The sequence below is a fragment of the Panthera onca genome, chromosome A2 (genome assembly GCF_046562875.1).
Source record: "Panthera onca isolate mPanOnc1 chromosome A2, mPanOnc1 haplotype 2, whole genome shotgun sequence".
Taxonomy (NCBI): domain Eukaryota; kingdom Metazoa; phylum Chordata; class Mammalia; order Carnivora; family Felidae; genus Panthera; species Panthera onca.
The window spans coordinates 34,860,833-34,884,596 of NC_138340.1; the positions used below are offsets into that span (position 1 = coordinate 34,860,833).

Here is a 23,764-nt window from a genome sequence, read left to right on the forward strand (position 1 = left end):
CCAGTTGAACATTATAGAGTGTCAATCATAATTTCACAACTGAGTTGCCAGAAAGAAAAAAAATATATCTACTGCACTTGGAAATGTCAAGTGTAACCCAATAAATGTCAAATAAAATTGAATTGTTTGCAGGAACCTGTGAGTGTCCGAACAGGGAGCCTGGGCAAGACCCTCTGAAAATGAGAACCCATGCATTTGGTTGAGTATATGTTCCTGAAATCAAGGGTTTTTTTTCTGCCTCCATGATACCCTGTACAGTAAACTGTGCTAACTTCCTCTGAAGAGAACTTTATCCTTTAAATACTTGGCTGTCCAGTCACTGTCCTGATAAACACATTTCTCACACACATATCTCTGTGCAGTGATCCGGGGAAGTTACTAAGGCATGCAACCAATGCTGGTTCTTAAGACTTCTCATGGCAGTCTTTTCTCAAAAGCAGACTCCAAAGATGGAGCCAACTTAATAAGGCACGAGACCAAAAGTGTTTACTACATGGCTGTTTCCTTTAGGCTGAAAAGGATCTCAACAACCAGATACGGCACACACATGTCTGTAGTCAACATAATGTACTCTCTTCTGCCACATCTGTTTGTCAGAAGGATTGCAAAGTCTGTCAATCACAAACTTACTTTACCAGGACATTTCTTTTTTCCCTGAGATTAAATGTTCAATATTTTCTTAAAAGAGACAGGCACGCAATAAAGTGATTCTTTGCTTTAATGCAACCAATATTTACCAAGGACTTCCTGTGTCAGGTTCTTTGCACCAGGGATGCAATGGTGAATACTGAGCCCTGAACTTTTGGAACTCAAAAATCAATTTAGAGAGATGGATGAGAAGCAGACAAAGACAAAACAGTATAAAATGAGCAAAGTGCCAGGAGTGGCAGCATCTCAAAGGGACACCTAATTTGAAGGTCAGAAAAGTTTCTTGTAGTATAGCCTAAGAAGTGACTTGAGCACTAAGTACCAAAGGAAAAGAAGAATGATGTGTATGCAAAGACCCAAAGGTGTTTAAGATATGGGTTCAGTCAGGTAAAGATCACTCGTACCAGTATGGTTGTCTGTCACACATGCATTTACATCGTCCAAACAGTGAATGAGCAAGTCATGAATTCGTCACAAAATACTTGGAGAATTAAACACTAAGTGTTTAATTAGGAAACCAACTTAGCAAGTCTGCTTATCTCTCAGGTCAATCAAGCTAAGTATGTGCTTTGAAATTTTTGCACCTAACACTTGATAGTAAGTACTAGAGACATTTTGCAATGTGCATGACATATCGAGACAGCACACATACATTTTGTGGAATGGCATTCCACACCCTCAAAACCACCTTTTAGTACATGATACTTATTCTTCTCCTATGAGACAGTTCTTCATATCCAATGATTTTGATGTTCATTTTCCTCTGTCAAACTTCCATCACCTTCACCAGTAACTCGATGGTCTCAGGGTAGTGAATGGGGGTGTTTATTTATAAGCAATGATGAAAGGGAAAATATCTTACAGCACCCTTCTTCTACCTCTGAGTCCATTGCACGCCTCCCTCTTCCTCTGAGAATTCAGACTCCGTCTGAGACTGACCAGTGGTCCCGGGATGTTCAATCAACAAGTGTTCATGGGTGCTACCATTATCCCTCTTCATGGCACCTCCCACCATGCCACCACCCCCAGAAGGCCAAATCGACTCCAAATGCCTCTGTCACCCATATCTCTGTCCCAATTCCAACTCGGGCACAGCGACTTTGGTCAAAGCTGCCATCATTGCTTGTCTTGCCTCCTGACTGTTCTCCCTACTTCTGCCCTTGGCTCCTCAACAGGCTTGTTCCAGCACAGGTAAGGGATCCTTTCAAAATATCATGTCACTCCTCTGCTCAAAACAACTGCAAAGTTTCTTCAAGCAGAAACTTATCATATTACCCAGTAACTCTACCCTAGGGATCTACTCGATCAGTTTTCATTTGCTGTTGTAACAGATTATGGCAAACTCAGTGTAGGGCTGAGGTCTGGCACCATTTGACTGGATTCTCTGCTCAGGAGCTCCCTGGGCTAAAATCAATGAACTAGTCAATTCTGTAATACATATTTGGGGCTCAGGAGGGTCATCTTCCAAGCTCACTGGTTACTGGCAGAATTCAGTTCCTTACACCTGATGGACTGAGGTTTCCATTTCCTTAACAAACGGTTCTTTATCTTCAAGTCAAAACAGTATATCAAGTCCTTCTCATGCTTCAAATCTCTCTGACTTCTGCTATGTCTCTCTGAACTCTTCTTCTGTCCTCCACTTCTGCTTATAAGGGACCATGTGATCACACGGGGTCTATCAAGTTAATCCAGAATACTCCCCTAATCTTAGGGTCAATTGATTAGTAACCTTAATTATACCTGCAAAGTCCCTTTTGCCACGTAATGTCACAAAATCCCAGTGCACTACTAGAAGGGAAGGTCATGGGGCCAAAATTCTGCCTACCATACTACCCAAGAGAATTAAAGATATATCCACACAAAGATTTGCACATACACGTTCCTAGCAGCATTAATCACAAGTAAAAATTCCAAACGACCTATATTGCCCACTAGCTGGTAAGTGGATAGACAAAATGTGATATACATCTATATGATGGAACACTATTCATTAACACAAAGAACAAACCACTAATATATTCAACAACATGAATGAACCTTGAAAACATTATACTATGTGAAAGAAGAAATGAGACTACATATGTTGAATGACTCAATTTACATAAAAAGCAAATCTATACGGACAAAAGGAAATTAATGGGTGTCTATGGCCAGGAATAGGAACAGGGTTAACAGTAATTAGACGAGAGGATTTTTTTTTTAATGTTTATTTATTTTGAGACAGAGAGAGGGCAAGCAGGGTAGGGGCAGAGAGAGGGGAAGAGGGAGAATCCATACTGACCTGAGCCGATAATAAGAGTTGAACTCTTAAGTGATTGGGCCATCCAGGTGCCCTGACATTAGGGATTTTATTGGAGGATGAAAACATTCCAAAATCAGCCTGCGGTGAAGGTTGCATAACTTGATAAATTTTATTACTAAAAGACACTGAACTATACACTTGAAATGGGTGAATTTTATATGACTCAATAAACTTGTTAGAAAATTTAAGAATAAATAAAACCATTGCAAAGTGGTTCCTCTTTCATGCAAATTGAAAGTCAGCATCCCTCCAACTGTTTACAAGGTCCTATATGACTTGCATTCCCAGCACCTCAAAGTGACCTCATTTCCTACTGGGCTTTCTTTCCTTTAGCCCATTCCTCCCATACTGACTTCCTTACCTCCGTACTGATTACTCTACACACATTCCTGCCTCAGGGCCTTTCAATGTATCCTATCAACTCAATCCTCTGAATTAACCTGTCAAGGCGGCTTTAGATCCAGCTCTCTCTTGAATCCGTTCTCAATTAACATGGTCTTGACCATGGAAGGAACAGGAGGACACTCACTGCTTCCCTCTGCTTCTCTTTGCTCTCCTACAGGGCAAAGGAATGTATAATGAAAAATGATCACACTGTGAAAATCAGTGCAAGTTGAGCACTGTGATACTTAGAGAGCAGGCAAAGGACATTCTTCAGAACAGGGCTACTCCATCATCTGTCTCCAGCTGCCACTGGATGCCAATAAGCTGCTAGAATATAATAGCTGACTACATCAGGAATGCACAAATCACTGCCACGCTGAAATGCTTTCTCCCTGCTGCCACTCTTGCTCCCCTGTCCAATATGAGTACTGGTTTATTTCAATTATTTCCAAGATAGATTATCCTCAACATTTGCAAAATAATGCCAACATCAACCAACCTATATCCTAAATGAACAAAAGGTCACCACCTCCACTTTATCAGAACCACTCATGCAGTGAAATAAATTGCAATTTAATTCCAAAAGAAACCATTATTTCCACTTTTTAAAAAACCAGGCTTTCTTTTCCCTCCCTCCCTCCCTCTCTCTCTCTCTCTCTCTCGCTCTCTCTCACACACACACACACACACACACACACACACACACACACACAAGGATAGACAGTACAACTTGTAATGCTCAAGGCTTCCTTACAGGCTGGGGCTACTGACCATCAGGAGAGGCTCTTTCCTTCTTACTATGGCCAAAGCTCTCATCACCCAATTCACAGTACAGAAACTTCAGAGTTCAGAGAATAGTGCTAGTGAAACTCTGAAAGCCTAAGTGCACGGGACCAAATTCTTTTTGCAAATGAATTCCCTTATTTAAAAAAAGGGAGCTTTTAATAATAATGAAATCTATTGATTTTGAGACATCAGAAACAAGCAAGCTTTGTATCAGATTCCAATATGCCAATCTCAGTCCCCAGGCAGTCAGTTAATCTACCTTCCCCAATCGGTCTGACCTCTAGGACCCCAGTGGAGTATTTTTCAAAATACTTTTAAGCTTTTTGTGTTTAAGTTATGATGGCAACACAGTATGATGATTAGAAACACAGGTGAGGACAGGCACAGGTTCAGATCCCAAATCTGACATTACAACACTCAGGTTTAAGTAACTTGCTCAAGGCCACGCACAACTAGTAAATGACAGGAGAGGGGTCTGAAGCAACACAGTCTGGGTACAAAGTCTACTGGCTTAATCACTACTCTAAGCTGCCTCCCATTTACTACCATTATTACTGCTCATTCACCAACACCACCATCATCATCCTCATCATCACTATCAGAGAGCCACATTATACACAGTAATTAATACCATTTTTAAATTAATCAAGTCAAACTCTGAAAAGCCACACTCAGCAAATGCCATCCAATAAAGAGTCACCACATGCATTCATTTTTCTAGTGCCATTCCAGTGAAGTAGTGAAGAAAATGTCATAAACCTCATTTTGCCGACTGGGGAACTGAGCTAAAAATGATTAAGTCTTCTAGCATCAGCTGATGACTGAGAGGCAGAGAGAGACTAATGAAGCTCGACTCTATTCACCTAGTATTATCACTCATCTTAAAAATATTTAAGCTTCCCAAATGAAAATAGGGAGGACTGTTTCCAGCCATCCGATCTACCTGGAGAAAAACAAGGCCAGGCTGGCTTGCTAAGCACATTGGAATAAATAAAATATTAAGACATGAGTAAGGGCCTATCATAAAGAATTCCCACACTGTCTGCAGTCAGCATAATAACTGTGGCGTTTCTTATCGTTTTGCATTCAGCCTGGGTAATTCGGTGACACCTTAAAAGTGACAGATGAACATGAAAAAAAGCTGACATCTCTTGCAAGATGTGAGGAGATGCCAGGAGGACCCTAGCAAAGTACAATGACAGCTGCAATGGAGGATGACAGAGCTTGAAAAGCAACTAACCACTTATTTTTTTAGGTTTAATTTTTGTACGAGAAAGACAAAAGAAACAACATGAGATGGCAATGAAAGAAACATATCAATAAACCCTTTCTTAACTGAACAGTTAATATTTCTAAATCTGGCCATAACCAAAATGAATGACAGTCAAACATCCCACTGATGCCAGGAGTCCCTGTTCTATAGTTCTTTGGCAAATATCTTTAGCGAACTATTCAAAACATGTAAGAAAAAAGGATTCTTACAGATTCCACCAGACTTTTATTTAGGAAGGCCCTAAAAAGTTCTAGAGCTTTATAGTATTTACCAAAAAGTCTGCTACAAGCATATTTGCCAACATTTCACTAAAACAAACCTCTTAAAATTAATAAATTACCTGTCAAATCCCATAAAAACAGATGGTCACTTGGAGACAGGAGAAGATGTTATTCTGTTTTACACAGCTGCTCAGACTAGGAAAAGATCATTTCATTTTCTAGAACACAGAAGAAAGCTTGTCTGAGATTTCCAATATTATACATAAAAATGAAAATTTCATGCAGCTGCGTCTATGTTACACATCTGGTTATGGCTGAGGAAACAACTTCAAGAGTAAAATAACACCATTATGATAAATAAAAACTAAAATTGGTCTGTTTGTTTTCTCTTAACAAACATCAAGCTATTTCTCAATGCTTTGCTATCAAAAGACTTTAAATTGCTGGGTATGCCTAAACCGGGGCACTGTGACATGCTATACCTCCCAATTAAGAACCTATTAGTCATCTCTTATCAATGACAAAGTACACACAGATGAGTATCTGATCATCACAATGGTTTCTACCTGTTACTCCTTTCAAGAAGGTGTTTTAGAAATTTTATCAGAAATCTAACACATGAAACAATAAGTCAACACAACACTAATGTCACACATCTGAAATGAGATTTTGATTTGTTAGTCCCCAACACATTACTTACATTACTATAAATCGCATGAAGATGAAGACATTTGGCACCTAAGAACAGTTATGAAATAACCAACACCACGAGCATGCCTGTATTTATGCTCAGAGCTCTCCTGGTTCTATATTTTTAGCAAAAGACATGAAACTTGATAGCTAAATGTATGGCCACTTTTTTCACAATACTTGTAGGAGCACCAATGCTTAAGTCTTTGAAATGTCCACAAAATATATCTGTGACACTCAACTATTGTTAGAGGAGGAGGATTTGTACGGCAGGGGGATCCATTTAAGATTGGCAAAATAATTAAAATGTTGACAGGCCACTTCGAGTTAACTGTGAGGTAGTGAACTGCATCAGGAAGTTTTACTATCACTCCCCTGCTTCTAAAGGATCCTATGGGAACAAATTCAAACCCCTTACAGGGCCAACAACGTCCCACTGGCCTCCTAGATGCTTCTTTTTCTCCAACCTCATCTCCTTCCACTCCCAACCAGCTTTACTCAAGCCTCCATGGTCATCTCTCTGTCCTTCGAGAAAGCCACCAAGCTCATGGCCATCACCTATGTTACCCAGCTGCTTGTGGCACCCCTCCCTAAGGTCTTCTTTGTAGCCGTTCAGCACTCATATCACAAGCATCACTTCCACAGAAAAGCCTTCCTTGACCATCAACCTTGCTCCTACCCTTCAATCTCTAGCCTGCTACCCTCTTTTATTTTCTTCACAGCACTGATACCCTCGGGACATATTTTCTAATTATTTACACACTTACTTTCTATCTCCTCCCACCAGAATTTAAAGGTCTTCCAGAGAGATGTCTTATTCATAGCTATCTCTGCAGCACCAAGTAGCTGCACCTAACAAATACATCAGGAAGAAACTTTGTTTTTCACCACACTGACTCGAAATGGCCAAACAATCCATTTGAATTCAACCTGTTTCTTGGATACCCCTCTACTGGCCTCAGAATCAGACTTAAGAAGGGGTGAGAAGTCATGAAGCCAACAGAACATACCCAGAGCCTATTCTGTTGAAGTTTCTGCCCAAATGGTCTCCCAAGGTGGGCCTCATCTCAGGATCTGGTCTTCCAGGGGAAGAACATGGCACCCCCTATGGATACTCCCAGGCTGAAGGTCTGGCCAAGGGGTGGCTATCTACAGGAGATGTGGATGGATCTACACATGAATGTACATGAGGCATCTCACAATACTGGATGGCCCTGGGGTGACAGGAAGAAGCACAGGCCAGGCAGGTAATCCATATGCTGCACATTCTCACAGGGAACTCCATGAAGTCCAGTAATGGGAATTTTAGATCAGGCCTTCCAAGTCATTAGGAAGGTGTGTTTGCCAAAGTAAGATATTTTATTCTATTGTGGACATATTTTAGTCCATTTGATCGAATGTTAGCTTGGTTTATAACACTGTATTTGGAACAAATGGGAGACAAGCCTCTATTTGTACTCTTGCCTGAGTCCTACAAATGTTGGGGGTGGGCTTGTTGGTCCTTGATCCTGTCCCTTGAGTTCTCTGAGCCTGTTTCCTCACTAGAGAAAGAGAAGTAATTCCTATTCTGCCAACACCTCATATTATGTAAAGAACAAATGAGATCATACATAAAAGTCTATAGAAAGCATAATTTAAAAATATTTGTATTGTGTTCTTTCCCACATGCCTCCCTATATATTCTGGCAAGTGAGGACAATGACAATTTCCACTGCTGATCTCAGAGCCACCTTGGCTTTTGAGAAACTTTCAAAGTAGATGGAATTTTGCTTTTGATTTCATTTTTTTGTTCAGAGTATTAGATACTCATAAAATTATGTCTCTAAACTGCAAAGTTTCACATCCTTCCAGAAGGAAAAAGATATCAAATTGCCTAAGAGTTTAGACATCAAACAAGAGAGAGAACTGTCTTAAAAAAAGAAAAAGAAAGAAAAAAAAAAAACAAAACGTCTTGGGGCAGCTGGGGTGGCTCAGTTGGTTAGGCGTCCAACTTCCGCTCAGGTCATGATCTTTCAGTTTGTGGTTCGAGCCCAGCATCGGGCTCTGTGCTGACAGCTCAGAGCCTGGGGCCTGCTTCAGATTCCGTGTCTCCCTCTCTCTCTGCCCGTTCCCCACTCGTGCTCTGTCTCTCTCTCAAAAATAAAAGTAAACATTAAAAAAAAATTTTTAATGTCTAGAATCATTTATAGTTATTTATAGGTATAATACAGGCATGCCAACTGAAAAATGCCTCTCCTACTATTTAGCCCACTGAACACAGACCTGTTTTCCAGGAAAAGCACATAATATACACAAGTGCTGTGCATTTATTGATCTCTAATCAGTTGTTAGAATGAACTGAAAGTGAAATACACCCTTTGGAATGTTTTAGATCTACCAGGCTATCTGTCCAGAAGCCTCTCCTCCCACCCCAGAGAAAGGATGATCTCAGAGATTTAGTAAGTCAAGAGCACAAACAGAACATATAAAGAAGCTAGGATAAATAAAGATTAACTCAAAAACTTAAAAGAAAGCACAAAAGTAAGCTGGCCAGAATGCAGTAAAAGTTAAAACAAACTCTGGCAAATATAGGACAAGGAAAAATGGAAAAAGATGTCAGTGGACTGAGGTTCAAAAGGGCTGCATTTTAGATGATCAAAACCATTTTATAAAAGGCATTAAACTCATCAAATGGAGTACACTAACTGCTATTAGAAAAATCACAAACTGCCAAAAAATAAATAATGAAAATCTACATCAAAGTACCCGTTAGAAGATTATCACAACATAAGCATTTCAATTTTCTAAATAACTAGGTATTTTTAGCTCACTGTTCAAGACTAAAAATCAGGTAAATTTAGCAGAAAACCTACTATAAATAATAACAGCAATAATAATTAAGAAGGCTTAAATTCATTGAGTGGTTTTAATTTTCATGCACTGATTCGGCTGTGTTAAGACAACAAGTTATTACAATTAACATAATAAAGAGACGCACAGCAAATCTCTAATGCTCGAAATAGTATTAGTGCCTTTTTAGATGGGGAGACTAAGTCAGGAGGGGTTAAGTAACCTGCCCTCGATCTCATGCCAACAAATTAGAAGAAAAACCCAGGAGGTATGGCTTCACAAGAAAGCTAACAGTCTACAGAGTTAAGTGACAGAATCAAGAATAATTATTAGAAAATGGACACTTTATCTGCCATGCCTTCCACACACATGTGTTTATCACTACCACATACAAGAGTGCAAGGCATGGTGGATGACCTGAGTCCACATCTGGAAACTCACTGTCCCAGGGGAGGAGGAAAAGGACCTTACTGACAGGACCTCACAGAGTACCATCATATACGTTCTCTCATATTATCCTCAGAACTTCCCAGTTATTCTCTGTCCACAGAGGAAGAAACTGAACCCGAATATGCCAAACAAGTTATTCAGAGTCACAAAAGTATTGTGGCATTGTCCACATGTAAACTAGAGTTAATTCAATGTTAATTTCACCCAGTATTCCCCAAATGGTCCGGGGGAACAGGTCCTCCTTGTCATTCAAGATATTAAACTAAACAGGTGAGGAAAAGGAGTCGGCAATATACAATCACAAGCATACATATTGCTCTCCCCCTTAAAAAGGAGGGGAGGGGATGACTGAATACGAAAGCCACTACTCGAATTCAGACTTTCTGAATCTTATTCAAATATTCTTCCCATGTACAGTCACCCAAGATACCATTTAGGAAACATGATATAAATGTAAGTGTAAATCATGATGGGTACAGCCCTCGGCAAATCAAAACAAAAACAACAGGAGCCATTTTCCAATATCAACTGTTTTTTGTTTTTATTTTCTTTTTTTAATAATATTTTTATTTATTTTTGAGACAGAGAGAGACAGAGCATGAGCAAGGGAGGAGGAGAGAGAGAGAGTGAGACACAGAATCTGAAGCAGGCAGGCTCCAGGCTCTGAGCTGTCAGCACAGAGCCCAACACGGAGCTCGAGCTCACAAACTGCAAGATCATGACCTGAGCCAAAGTCGGATGCTTAACCGACTGAGCCACGCAGGCGCCCCGAGTTTTATTTTCAAAGAGCAAGAGAAAGAACGAGTGGGGGAGAGGCAGAAGAGAGGTGAGAAAGCACAGAGCCTGATATAAGGCTCGAACACATGAACTGTGAGATCATGACCTGAGCCAAAATCAGGATGCTTAACTGAATGAGCCACCCAGGTGCCCCTCAACGGTTTTCACTGTATAAACAAAGTGCTATGGTGAACTGAGGTGGCTGATGCTGGCTATTAGGAAGATTTGCTTTTTTTGTGTTTGTTGGTTGGTTGGTTTTGGGTTTTTTTTATAATTTCTCTGATACAACCTGTTGACATTATTATAGGATTGGGTCACTGCACAGCACACTCCACATTTATTCCACTGATTTCTTTGGCGTGGTTTGAAAGAGAAATAACATCTTGTGTGATGACAATACAGAATGTATTTGCAAGTACCGGTTTATTGTAATATTCTTGCAATGATTATTAAGATTTGTTATTCTCCTCTATGGGATATTCAGATCATCATGCTCCAGCCAACAGCATATTCAGCTGGTCTCACACATCCTCAACTCCTTTGTCTACCACATCCCATACAACAAGTCCCATGAGCTCTACCTCCAAAATATATCTCAAAGACATCCTCTTCTCTCTACCTCCTCTGTCACCCTCATCCTCCAAACTGCCATCTTCTCTCACTTGAATGACCAGCAGAACAGTCTACCTCTTCCTACAGCCCTGTTAATCCATTCCTCACAGGACAATCCAGAATAGGAAACAGCTCAGGACAGTCTGCCTCGGATTTTCTCGGTTTTATCAATGGAAGTCCCCTATCATAGGAACCCTCTCGTTACCAGGCAATCCAGGACAGTTGGTCACTCCAGTCTATGGTGAACATTTTATACAATAGGTAACATCAAGTCATTGTTGTGCATGAATGAATCATGACCCCCACTCTTTCCCCTTCCCTGGATCCACACCCATTACCGTGGGCCCTTTAGGGCTCCTTCTACTACAGGCCCTGGTCCTTTGACTTTGGGCTCAACTAGTGGGATGTTAGCAGATGTGATGCAAGCAGAGGCTTGAAACATGTTTGTGGTCAGGCTTGCTCTCGTGACATTGGCCACTCCCCTGTGGAGATCTGGTTGTTAGCCTGCTGTTCCAAGGGAGCTGAGAAACACCTGGAGTGGGAATCACTGCTAAACCAATATGAAGACCTGTGAGCAGAACAAATGGCTCAGTGAGTCTTGTGGTGGCTTGGTATCTAGCATTGTTGAGATGCCCAACTGATAAGGATTCAATAAAATTCTCTCCACAGCTCCCCATTTCACTTAGAATAAAATCCAAATTACTTACCGACACTTAACAAAAACCTACCTCTCAGATCTCACCCACTGCCCTTCTCTAAACATCAATCTCACAGGTCTGTGTTCAAACTAACAAAGCTGTTCGACTCAGGATCTCGGCCTTATCCGTCACTTCTGCATGGAACACCTTACTCCCCATTCTTCTCACGACTGGTTGCTTCCATCCTTACTTATGGACTTAAAATCATCTCCTCAAAGACTTCCCTGACCATCCTCAGTCCTTCATGACTTGACCACTTGTTTGTTTCTGTCACAGAACTCCTCACAATCTGTAAATTGTTTGCTAATTTGTTTGTTTATTCTCTGTATCCCCACTAACTTCACTTATACAAACTATTTTCTCAGTAAGTTACTGAATATCAATTGAATGTTGCCCAATGGTCCAGGAAGTCTGTTAATCTGATACCCTCCTGGTCTTAGGCGTAAAAGATTTTTATTATTGAAAACAGAAAGTGAAAATCAATAAGATAGTAGAGCTACAGATGATGTTTATCAATCACTGATACAGTTTTAAATTAAAAGTTCATAAGGGATTTAAGAGGGAAAAAAAAGTTAGCTGAACTGAAGTTTATAAAAACCAGAGAGAACCACACAAGACTTTTAATTGTATCACTCTTTCCAAATGAACAGTACTCAATATCAAAGTTCTATAACAGTACCCTCCACACACACACACACACACACACACACACCTGGGCCACAACCATCACCAAAACTACTCTGGTTAAATCAAAGGAAGCTGAACAAATAAAAAGTTGCTTGGCCTATTATGGATGCACAAGCCTTTCAGCCACAGACGTTAAAAATGAAACAATGAAAGTATCATTCTCTATCATTAGTTGGAGTTCCATACTATTGGCCAAGTAGAAAATCTTAGCAATCCACCTTCTTCAGGGACTTCAACGTTCACCAAAGACCCCTTTAAACTCTAACCCACTGTGAAGTTCAAAGGCAATGAATCATGACAGCGGATGTTTCTATATTGAGAATATCTTTGTGATGTGAAACACAACAGACTGAAATCCTTGTTCAGCTAATGGGTGCTGCTTGCAGTATTCACTGCTGGGGAAGGGGAGACACCAGGACTCTTGAGAGTTTCGATTAACAACATCAAGAGATCCAAGAGACAGGATGTCAGACAGGCCTCAAGCAGGAAGGGAGGGCTTTGGTGGGTGCCTGTCCAGTCGAGAGTGTTTTGGACTAAACTGTGGGAAGCAAGAGGGTGTGCAGACGTGCATCAGAGTCCCAGGAAAGCAGCTTCCTCGGCAGGGCTATGGACACTAGAGGCCTTGGTCCCTTGGCTTTGGATGCCGAAGTAAAAGCCTTTGTCTTTGCTTTTCTGTCACTCAGAAGAGCTCTATTTTTTTCTGGAATTTGTACAGCATATTATTATACCTATTAAAAGCGCAGCCTCAGAGTCCAGCCTGCCTGGACCTCTTAGGATTCTTCTACAAACAAGATGATGGCTTACCTCCGTAAAATCTTATGAGGATTTTGAGACAAAACAAGCAAAGCACTTAACCGCATTTATTAAACATACATCAAGTTCTCAAGACAATGTTAGCCACTATATGTCCAACCACTTAACACATGCGTCCAATAAATATTTGCTGAGTGCGTGAGTATTCTGAAAGCCTCAGCTTCTGCTGAAGTGTGCTCTTCTGCTTGGGAAGGGGAAAAAAAATCCCAGGTACAGGTAAAACAACATAAATCTGCCTTCTAAGACATCAATTAGGGTGGTAGCTATGAATATCCCAGTCAGAAGGAAAACACTGCATTTTGTAAAAGGGCCCAACGGCATTCTGGCTTACACATCACTCTCAAGAGTTTGGCTGGTGAGTATCTAAACTCCGTAGTCTGTTGAATTCTGACTGGGTACCCAAAAGTTTACCAAGCTACAAAGGAAAAAAAAAACAATCTGGGGTATACTCAAAGTAGTATCTCTTTGAGGGGTTGTCCATAGAATCCTATCACGGAAGGTGGCCACGTACACTTCTTTCGGGCAGCATGCTTCTCTTTCCCGTCAGTAATTACCTAGCTGATTTCTCTGTTGATGGCTTCCACCTTCCTGCCACAGCCCATGGGGCTGCTAGTCCCTAAGTTTTGCCTTCTTCCTACCGAGCTTAAGGACATGGCCCAATGGCAGTAAAGAAAACCTGCTGGGTGTGTGCATCAGAAAAGTCCCTCTTGGCAAGCGTTAACCTAGATGGAAGGTTCTTTAGGCTATCTATTCTCATTGATTTTTCCAATCCATAACCATTTATGGAATGCATACTACATTTCAGGTACCAGGCATGCAAAAATGAATGGGAAACAGCCTTAGCCCTGGAACAGAGGCACAAGCTTTGTCCGACCCAAGTGTTTTATACCCCTGCGCCTGCATTCATCCCTAATAGTGTCAGGAAGGCCTATTCATTGCCTGTTTGTCTTTCACTTAAAAGCTGAGTGAACTAATGGGGTAATACTCAAAGCTGTCATATTCTGTCCTACTGAACAGGCTTCATATTGAAGACAGTTGTAATCAAAAAGTCATCCTTAAAGTTACTCTTCGAGTAAGGTGAGCACATACTTCATTGTTTAAATGGGAGACAGTTTTGAGAGTGAATGGAATTGCTATTAATAACAGTTCTGGAATAACAGATGTATCCACGTCGGTCCCAGGCAAAGTTAATAGAGATAGTCATCTATGCTTAGAGACATGTATGAAAATTTTAGGAAGATAATTCTTGAAACCTCCTGTCTTGGTTTATGGGAACACATATAATCTATTTCTCACATACAAAGCATTGTGTGGGAGGTCAGATCACAACTATCTCATGAAGAGTGTGCTTCTTCTGGGATATAGACCCCTCGGGTTAAATTGCAGCTGCTGCCCCCACTGTGTGCACACACGTGGAGCACAACACTTACTGTAACAGCAAAAACCACGGCAATATGCCAACAACTGCCCTGTTGGTGAGAACATAAATTGGTGTAGCGACGATGGAAAACAGTATAGAGGCTCCTCAAAGAATTAAAAATAGAACTATCCTAGGATCCAGGAATCCCACTTGTGTATAATTGTACGAAGGAAACGAAAACACTAACTTGAAAAGGTATCTGCACCCTGACATTTATTGCAGCATTATTTACAATAGCCAAGACATGAAAACAACCTGAGTGTCTGTCAATGGATGAATAAAGATGTATAACCATACACATTCTCTCTCTCTCTCTCTCTCTCTGGAATACTATTTAGCCATAAAACGGAAGGAAGTCCTGCCATTTGCAACAAAATGGATGGGCTTTGAAGGGATTAGGCTACATGAAATAAGTCAAAACAGAGAAAGACAAATTCCGTATGATCTCACTTATGTGTGGGATCTAAAAAAACAACAAACTTACAGAAAAAAAAAAAAAACTTACAGAAACAGAGAACAGATTGGTGGTTTCCAGAGGCAAGGGGTGCAGGGTGGGTGAAATAGGTAAAGGGGGTCAAAAGGTACAAACTGCCAGTTATAAAATAAATAAGGGGCACCTGGGTGACTCAGTCAGTTAAGCATCTGACTCCTAATTCCAGCTCAGGTCATGATCTCACAGTCGTGAGACAGAGCCCCGTGACAGGCTCGGTGTTGAGTATGAAGCCTGCTTAACATTCTTTCTCTCCTCCCTCTGCCCCTCTCCCCTGCATGCACTCTCTCTCTCTCTCTAAAATAAAATATAAATACATAAATAATAACTAAATAAGCCACGTGAACATAATGCACAGCACAGTGACTATAGTCAAAAATACTGTACTGTATATTTGGAAGTTGGTAAGAAAGGAGATCTTCAAAGTTCTCTTCACAAGAAAACAAAAAAAGCTTCTAATTATATGTGGTGATAGATGCTAACTAGATTGGTGATAGATGCTAACTAGATTGAATGTAGTGATCATTCCCAATATATACACATATTGAATCATTACGTGAAACTAGTATGTCATGTCAATTATATCTCAATTCAAATATATAAATATATATTATGACAACATCTACCCATGTTTCTTCTGAGCCAGACACTGTAATAAGACCTAGGACATTTCCCCAACCAATCCCATAGTACTGATGCCCCATATTTTACAGATGAGGAAGTGGCATTTAACTCCTACAGGAGTTAAAATGCAGCTAGTAAGGGGGTACAGCAAGGCCTGAAACCAAGGCTGTGGACTCCAGAGTCCACCAACTTAAACACCACCACACACCTCCCAGAAGGTATCCATGAGAGGTGACAGTTAAGCTGGACCAAGATGAATGGGAGATAATAACAATGACAATGATCCCAGCTACCCGCTACTGAGACTCTGCTATCTATACCTTATACACACGTCTTCATTTCACTTTCATAGCTATCCTAGGAAGCAAGTATTATTGCTAAACCCAGGAAGCAAGTATTATTACTAAACCCATTTTACAGATGGGGAAACTGAGAATTCTACAAGTTAGGTCACTCACCTAGGGTCACACAGCTAGCATGGGGCAGGCTCAGGATATGAATTTAAGACCAACTCCACAGTGATCTCCACTGGGTTAGAAGGTACTCTGGGGAGGAAGGAACATGAACAAAGGCAAGAAAGAAAGCGATGTGACCACACAACAGAAAATAAGCACACAGAGGGAGACAGTGGGGGAGAGACAGATCATGAGTACGTCATGCACAAGCGGCCATGTGAGTTTAACCTGAATCCACTGAGGACATTAGAGCAGTAAGGAATTCCAAGCAAGAGGAAAGTCATGAAGGGATCTAGATGTTCTCATGTTTACGATGCTCACGTGTAGTTTATTTATAAAGAAAATATACATTTATGTGAAGCTGTTCTTCAGTGCTACATCTAGCACCTGAAGACTGGGAACAGTTGGGAGTTTTGCATATCAAATACTTCCAGCACTGTGATTTCTCCCCTGTTATCCACACCCCATCTGCTTCTTTCTCCCCATACTGAAGTGACTAGTATCTTTGCTCAAATAAAAGCCTTGAAGACAAAAAATATTCTAATACTTGGCCCACATTTAATTTGAGAGAACAACAGACTCACACATCCCTTAGCGTGTTCCAGGTTGAATGAAAGTAAAAACAAAAAAAAAAATACATAATTGAGGTAGCTTGTTTACTCATCTGGTTTTCCTCCTAAGGTAAATCAAGCAAGGTTTTTTTTTAACTTTCTCAATTCATTTCCTGATGTTTTTGTAAGTAACCTAGAAAACTCAAGTGGAGCCTTAGTACGACTTGTGAACATCTGTTAAACACTGCCAACTCCTGTAACAACCACCTTGGGGAATAGCGTAGCATCTTAAAAGCATAATTCCTTAGGTAATATTTATTCTGTTACAGTGTAAAAAAGAACGGTTTTCATTTTCTTTCAAAATTATTCAACTTTTGATTTCATATACCACCATCTCCCTAGAAAATACCAACCAACAGTATATGAGTAATATACTCATTATCAAATCATCTGACGAGCTGCACACTAAATATAGTTTAACATTCGGGTGTTATTTCAAAAGCACTGAGCCTTTTTTTCATCTGTTGTTGATGTTTTTAATAACTATTATTATATTCCTTTTATTACACTTCAGAACACGCACTCAGATTGGGTCAAAAAAGAAGGAAAAGAAGAAGGAAGGGAATTGGGTGAGTGCCTCACTTGTAGAAGGCATTTGCGTGTTTTTATCAGAATCGTTCCATGAAGTACGCATCATCATCCTCAATGTTCTAGTCAAGTCAGTTGTGGCTGAAGTAATCAAAACACAGCAGGAGGGAGAGGTCTGTTCTCACTGTACAGTCCACGTTCAGCCTAAGCCAGGACGCAGAGAGACCCATTTCCTCCAAATTCTAAATGCTACAGAGAATACTACATTATCACCACACCCACTTGCTCCTCTTCCTGAGTGTGCCTTGAGACAACCTCCCAGTCTCTCTTGTTCACTGTGATCAGCTGAGGAGCTTCAGCCATTAGAGTGTGAGCTGAAGCGATGTGGCCCCATGCAAAATGTCCACAGGTAATCCTCCGTGCTCTCTTCACCTGTTAAGTGGTTGGGATGAACACAACTGCCAGGTCACGTTTGGGAGCCATGTGTTGAAGGGGGCAGAGTGGAACGACAGGAAGCTCGATCTGTGAGTCGGCACTTGGAGGCAGACTAAGAACACCACACCGGGCTTCTAAGTGACTAAGAAATACCTCTTTAGGAGCTCCTGGTGGCTCAGGCGGCTAAGCGTCCAACTCCTGATTTCAGCTCAGGTCATGATCTCGCAGTGCGGTTCATGAGATCGACCCCCACGTCGGGCTCCACACTGATGGTGCAGAGGCCGTCTGGGATTCCCTCTCTGCCCCTCCCCACTCATTCTCTCTCTCTCTCTCTCAAAACTAAATAAATAAACTTAAAACAACTGAAATACTTCTTTATTATATTAAGCTACTGGGAATTTGGTAGTTTATGTATTGTAAGACTAGCATTACCTAATATGCCAAAACAAGAAAAAAAATCTAAATGAGTCATGATAAGAAATAACATAGCCAAGGGGTGCCTGGGTGGCTCAGTCAGTTGGGCGTCTGACTTCAGCTCAGGTCATGATCTCACAGTTTGTGGGTTCAAGCCCCGCATCAGGCTCTGTGCTGACAGCTGGGAGCCTGGAGCCTGCTTCAGATTCTATGTCTCCCTCTCTCTCTTCCTGCCCCTCCCCCACTCACACTCTGTCTCTGTCTCTCTCAAAAAATAAACAAACATTAAAAACGTTTAAAAAAAGAAATAACATAGTCAAACTGGAATTACCATACAACCATTAAAACAGTGTTTTTGAAAAAAAATTAATATTTGGGTAATGCTTAATTTATGATGCAAAATTTGTAAAGCAGAATTACAAGCCTATATGCATTATATTTTCCCCAAATTTACAAACAAAGATTGCCTCTCAATTATGTTTATGTACATATGTGCACAGGAATTAATGTTGCTGACTGACTGGATGAATGAATGCATAAGAAAAATGGAGGGAAATATGTTCATGTTAAGGAAGGGAATTCCCTCTGGATAATGAGATTTGAGGAGGTTTCCACTTCGTTGTACTTTTCTGTGTTTTTTTAAATCGAAATAATAAAGCATGTTACTTTCATAATCAGAAGAGACCTGTCTGTTTACATTTAAGAGTTCATTAAAAAGGCCACTCTATCTGGACAGTTAATACAGAGCTACTCCCTATGCCCACCTAGCCCAGGCAAAGTTGTTCTACATTTACAACCCCATAAGCTACCCTCTGGTGACTTAAAAGACCCCAGGGAGCAACAGTTCACAGGAAAGTCCTGGAAAATTAGACCATGTGGCAACATAACTTCTTTGTTTACTCACAATGAGGTAGCTCTAAAACACAAGTTGATAAATAAACTGCATTAATGACACACTGAGAAAACAGAAAGTAAAATTATGTCAGTTACCGTGGATACACAATCATGGGCATGTGGAGATCTGGTGATATTCAGAACCAGTCCCTAAAGGAAAACGTCTCCCTCTGGTTTAAATGAAGATTACATGAATGCTTACTGAATGCTCAGCATGATGCCAGGCACATAGCAAGAGGCCAAAGGTTAATGTCACCACTACAATTTTTATTGGTTAAAATGTGAGAAGAATAATTAATCCTTGCTTTAGTATACCACTGAAATTCAAGTTAAGACATTTACTTTCAAAGTGCTGTTCTCATTAGTTTCTAAGGAAACTGAGAGGAAGTTACATGTGCACTTCCCTAAAGCCTGCCTGCCTACAACCTGCCTTGATCTTGTCCTGACTCTATAGGTCCCCTGCCATTTCTATCAGTGAACACCAGAGGACAATTAGGAAAAAGAAGCGAAAATTCTAGAGAGAATTCTAAGGAGAGAGAGAAATTCTAAGGAGATGACCAGAGAAGCCCATGCATATCTGCAGATTCAGGAAGAATAGAAAGGAACATTTTATAAAATGGGGGATCTCTTTGGAAAATATGTACCATATAAAATACTAAAAGACACAACTTGTTGAAGGGGATCCACTCATAAAGACAGTTAAGGAAAGCCTTTAAAGTCAATCAAGGTGTTTCTTTAAGGATCATTTGGAAGTAAACATGAGCAAGTGAAAATTTTCTAAGTAAAAATATTTATTGAGCATTTACTATGTCTCAGGACCTATGCTAAGCACTTTTTGTTGTCTGGATGAGTCAGAGTTCTCAGCGGAAAGCAATGAAAATTAACTCTAGTTGAAATAAGCATAAAGTAAATTACAGGAGATATTAGGAAGGTGCACAAAGGAGGTGAGAAAATCAGGCTCAAAAAATAGAAAGGCATCAAAAGACATCAAAACAGCCAGGAACACATCTCATCACAGAAACCATCTATCTCGTGAAGGCACCACCATTACTCCTAGAAAGCAAACACTGCTCCAACTCTGATGGGCCACACTTGCCAGGACTCTTCCTTCTTTGCCCTGATTCCAGATTCAAAATAATGAAAGGCTGATACAAAAGTAAAATTAAGATTTAATACACAGAAATCAAGGCTATCCTCAACTGTCTTTATAAGACAATCATGACCATCATTTCAACACACAGGATGTAAAATCTTTTGCAAGATCCTAATGACATAAGGTGATAGGACAAAGCCACAAAATCGAGGAGGTTTGCCATGAATTTAACTGCCTACAGTGTTAATAGTATACGTCAATCAGTAGTCAATGGGCAGCAGTTTCCTTTTTACATAAAATACAATTCCTTAATGCTGTAATTCACCAAGCTTTATAGGATGTGATTATATAAAACTCAGAGAATAAGTTATCATATTGACAAATGGAAACATGTTGTAGCTGAAAGGAATCCAAAGCTATTCAAGTTCAATAAAAGCTCCTTATCTCCATTTTAGGATGCATGTCATTAGCTCAGAGAAGATTAATTTTTCCATTCATGTTTCAATTTCTTTCCTGGCAAAAAATAAAACTGTGAGTTTCTGAATTATACTCTTCTTGCTTAATCAAATGTTGAGAGTCTCACATCAACATGACTGGAAAAATTAATAAATTATGGAGATTCCTAAAACTAAAAGGTAGTTTCACCTATAGTTATATGCAAATACTCCTTTAAGACAGGGTTTTGATTTACATGAGAGACATATTCTTTCATTCACCTTTAAAGAGAACTGAAAGGCAACATAAAGATTAGCTATGCATACAGTAGGTATTCTGTAATTAACTATTGATTGTATACATTAAATTTAACAACAGAGGAAAGCATGACTACTAAACCTTCTGAGAAAATTGTATGCAAGAGACACAATGCCCTCCTTAAAGTATGATTACAAAAGGTGGTTCATACATACTGCTTCAGAAATGAATATTATCCACATATTAAAAACTTAATTCACCAAACCAAATTTACTCTCTCAATCAGACATAAGTCTACTTTCTACACAAGAAAATGAGGCTTTCACTCAATATGTTATCATTATGAATTGTGTTTCACAAAAAAAAAGGTTTGCATTACCCATTTCAAACAAATGTTCAAATGAACAAGCTTTCCATAACTATATGGCAAATGTTCTTTTGCCCAAAGAGATACAACAAAATGAATCATTAAGAAAATGTCTGCAGATTACAGTTTCTATAAATTGTGCCTTAGAACCTGCCACATCGTTTTAATTCAATCTTCTAATTTTATTAATATGCATTTTCCATCTTAAACATGCTGACTCACACACAAAAATCTCCCAAGAATATCATCATTAGGTTAGCAAAGAGGAAAAACGTTTGGGGAGGAGATTAAATCTAATCTGGCTGGTAGAAATCCTATCTTTGTCATTTATTAGCTATACAACTTTGGCAAGTTTTTAACCTTACTCTACCTGTTTCTTTGCTTAACAAAGTAACAACACAGCACTAAAAACGGCAACATTTGGGGAAGGAAGGGAAGATGGTGGTGGAGTAGGAAGTTTCCAGGTTCACCTCCTCCTATGATTACAACTAGATAACTATCATATCATCCTAAATACTCCCCAACTCTAAGGAATAGCAAAACGAACTCCACAACTGAGGGTACAGGGGAGACTACATCAAGGAGGATGGGAAGAGTGGAGACAGCTTGGGAGAGAAACCGATTGTGGCCATTATTCCAGTGGAGGGAAAGCCACAGTAACAGAAAGGGCCAAGAGACAGACTAGCACATTGGAGAATCCACAGGGAGGGTGAATGCCGGCAGCAATTGGCTTAGAGGGCCATGGGTTCTTGCAGCCAGCAGTGCTTGAAGTCTGGAATTTTGAAGGTCAGCATGCTCAGTTCTGGGGGAGCTCAGAGGACATTGGAGTTGCTCATGGAGAAAAGGCAGGGCAAATACCCCATAGACATACAGCATGGAAACAGCCATCTGAAGAGCACCTGGGGCTTCCACATCTTGGAGTATGTCCCAGAGGGGTAGAACCTGTGAAGAAACCCCTCCAGGAACAGAGGAACTGGGGGAAACCATCTCCCTCCACCATCCCTCAGTATAAGCACAGGGCCACCTGTGGGAACCAGCACAGCTCAGACACTTACTACCTAGCTTGCTTACACCAAGCCCCGCCCCACCACATCCTGGTGGAACCGCCCTTCCCAGTCCTCCTTCCTGATAAGAGTAGTCCAAACTCCTGTCCACAACACATCTCCCAACCAAAGAGGTTTGTGGAGCCTTGGTTCCAGTGGCAGCAGCAAGAGGTCTCATTTCACAAGCAGATCAGAGCACGTCTAGTTAAAACAAGCCACATTTAAGCCAAGGATCCAACACTGTCCACATCAGGCAAACAGGCCCTTTGTAAACAACTGGACTAGAGGATAAAGTGGCTGGAACAAAATAGCACAGCATGCACAGCACACACTGGAGACACTCCCAGAAGCATCAACCTTTGGGAACAAGAGACGTGACATGGCAGGGCGCTACAGGTTCTCGTCTTCATAAGGCCATTACCCTCAAGAACAGGAGATGTAGCTGACTTTCCTAACACACACAGAAAGAGGCATACAAACTTAGAGGAAATAAGAAGACAGAGAAATTTATCCCAAAAGAAAGACTGGGACAAGGCCATGGGCGGAGATTTAAGCAAAACATATAGAAATAAGAGTGATCATATGTACACTCATTAGACTTGAGAAAATTGTAGAAGACATAAATGAGGGCCTTAACACATAGAGAAGGAAAAACAACAGAGATAAAGGGTGAAAAGTAAATGCAGTGAGAAACACACCTGAAGGAATGAACAGTAGGATAGAAGAATCAGAGGAATGAATTAGTGACCTAGGAGACAGACTTATGGAATGTAACCGAGCTGAATAAAAGAGAGAAAAAAGAATTATGCAAAACAAGAATAGACTTAGGGAACCCAGGGACACCATTAAACATAGTAATATTCATATTACAGGAGTCCCAAAAGAAGAAAGAGAAAAGGGGGCAGAAAATTTATATGAAGAAATAATAGCTGAAAACTTCCCTAATCTGGGGGAGGAAACAGATATCCAGATCCAGGAGGCACAAAGAACTTCCATCAAAATCAACAAAAGCAGATCCACACCAGGACACATAATAACTGAAAAACATATGATGAAAAAGAAAAGATTTTAAAAGCAACAAGACCAAAGAAGGCATTAACTTTCAAGGGAAAACCCATAAGGATAGTAGGAGATTTTTCAAGCAAAAACTTTCTAAGCTAGAAGGCAGTGGCATGGTACATTCAAAGTGCTGAAAGGCAAAAATGTGCAGCCAAGAATATTCTATCCAGCAAGGCTATCATTCAGAATAGGAAGAGAGGTAAAGAATTTCTCAGATAAAACTTAAAGGAGTTCATAACCACTAAACCATCCCTACAAGAAATATTAAAGGGGACTGAGTGGAAAGGAGAGACAGAAGTGATAGTATAAAGGTAGGAAACACAAAAGGAGTAAAAATGAGTATTTCTGTAAAAACATCAGTCAAAAATTTAACAAAATAAAGGGATATAAAATATGACACCATATACTTAAAATGTAGAGAGGAGAGGAGTAAAGAATGGGTTCAAACTTAAAGGACCATCAACTTAA

General features: G+C 40.3%; 1 protein-coding gene and 1 long non-coding RNA gene across 3 annotated transcripts in view; both read right to left on the reverse strand.

Annotated features, from left to right (window-relative positions):
- Positions 1–23,764, reverse strand: part of SUCLG2 (succinate-CoA ligase GDP-forming subunit beta) — a 273,677-nt gene that overhangs the window by 190,643 nt on the left and 59,270 nt on the right. The gene's annotated exons all lie outside the window — the stretch shown is intronic.
- Positions 191–23,764, reverse strand: part of LOC132678737 (uncharacterized) — a 30,520-nt gene continuing 6,946 nt past the window's right edge. The window contains exon 2 of the long non-coding RNA XR_009609792.2: positions 191–5,832. This is a non-coding gene — a long non-coding RNA (uncharacterized LOC132678737). The remainder of the gene's footprint in view (positions 5,833–23,764) is intronic.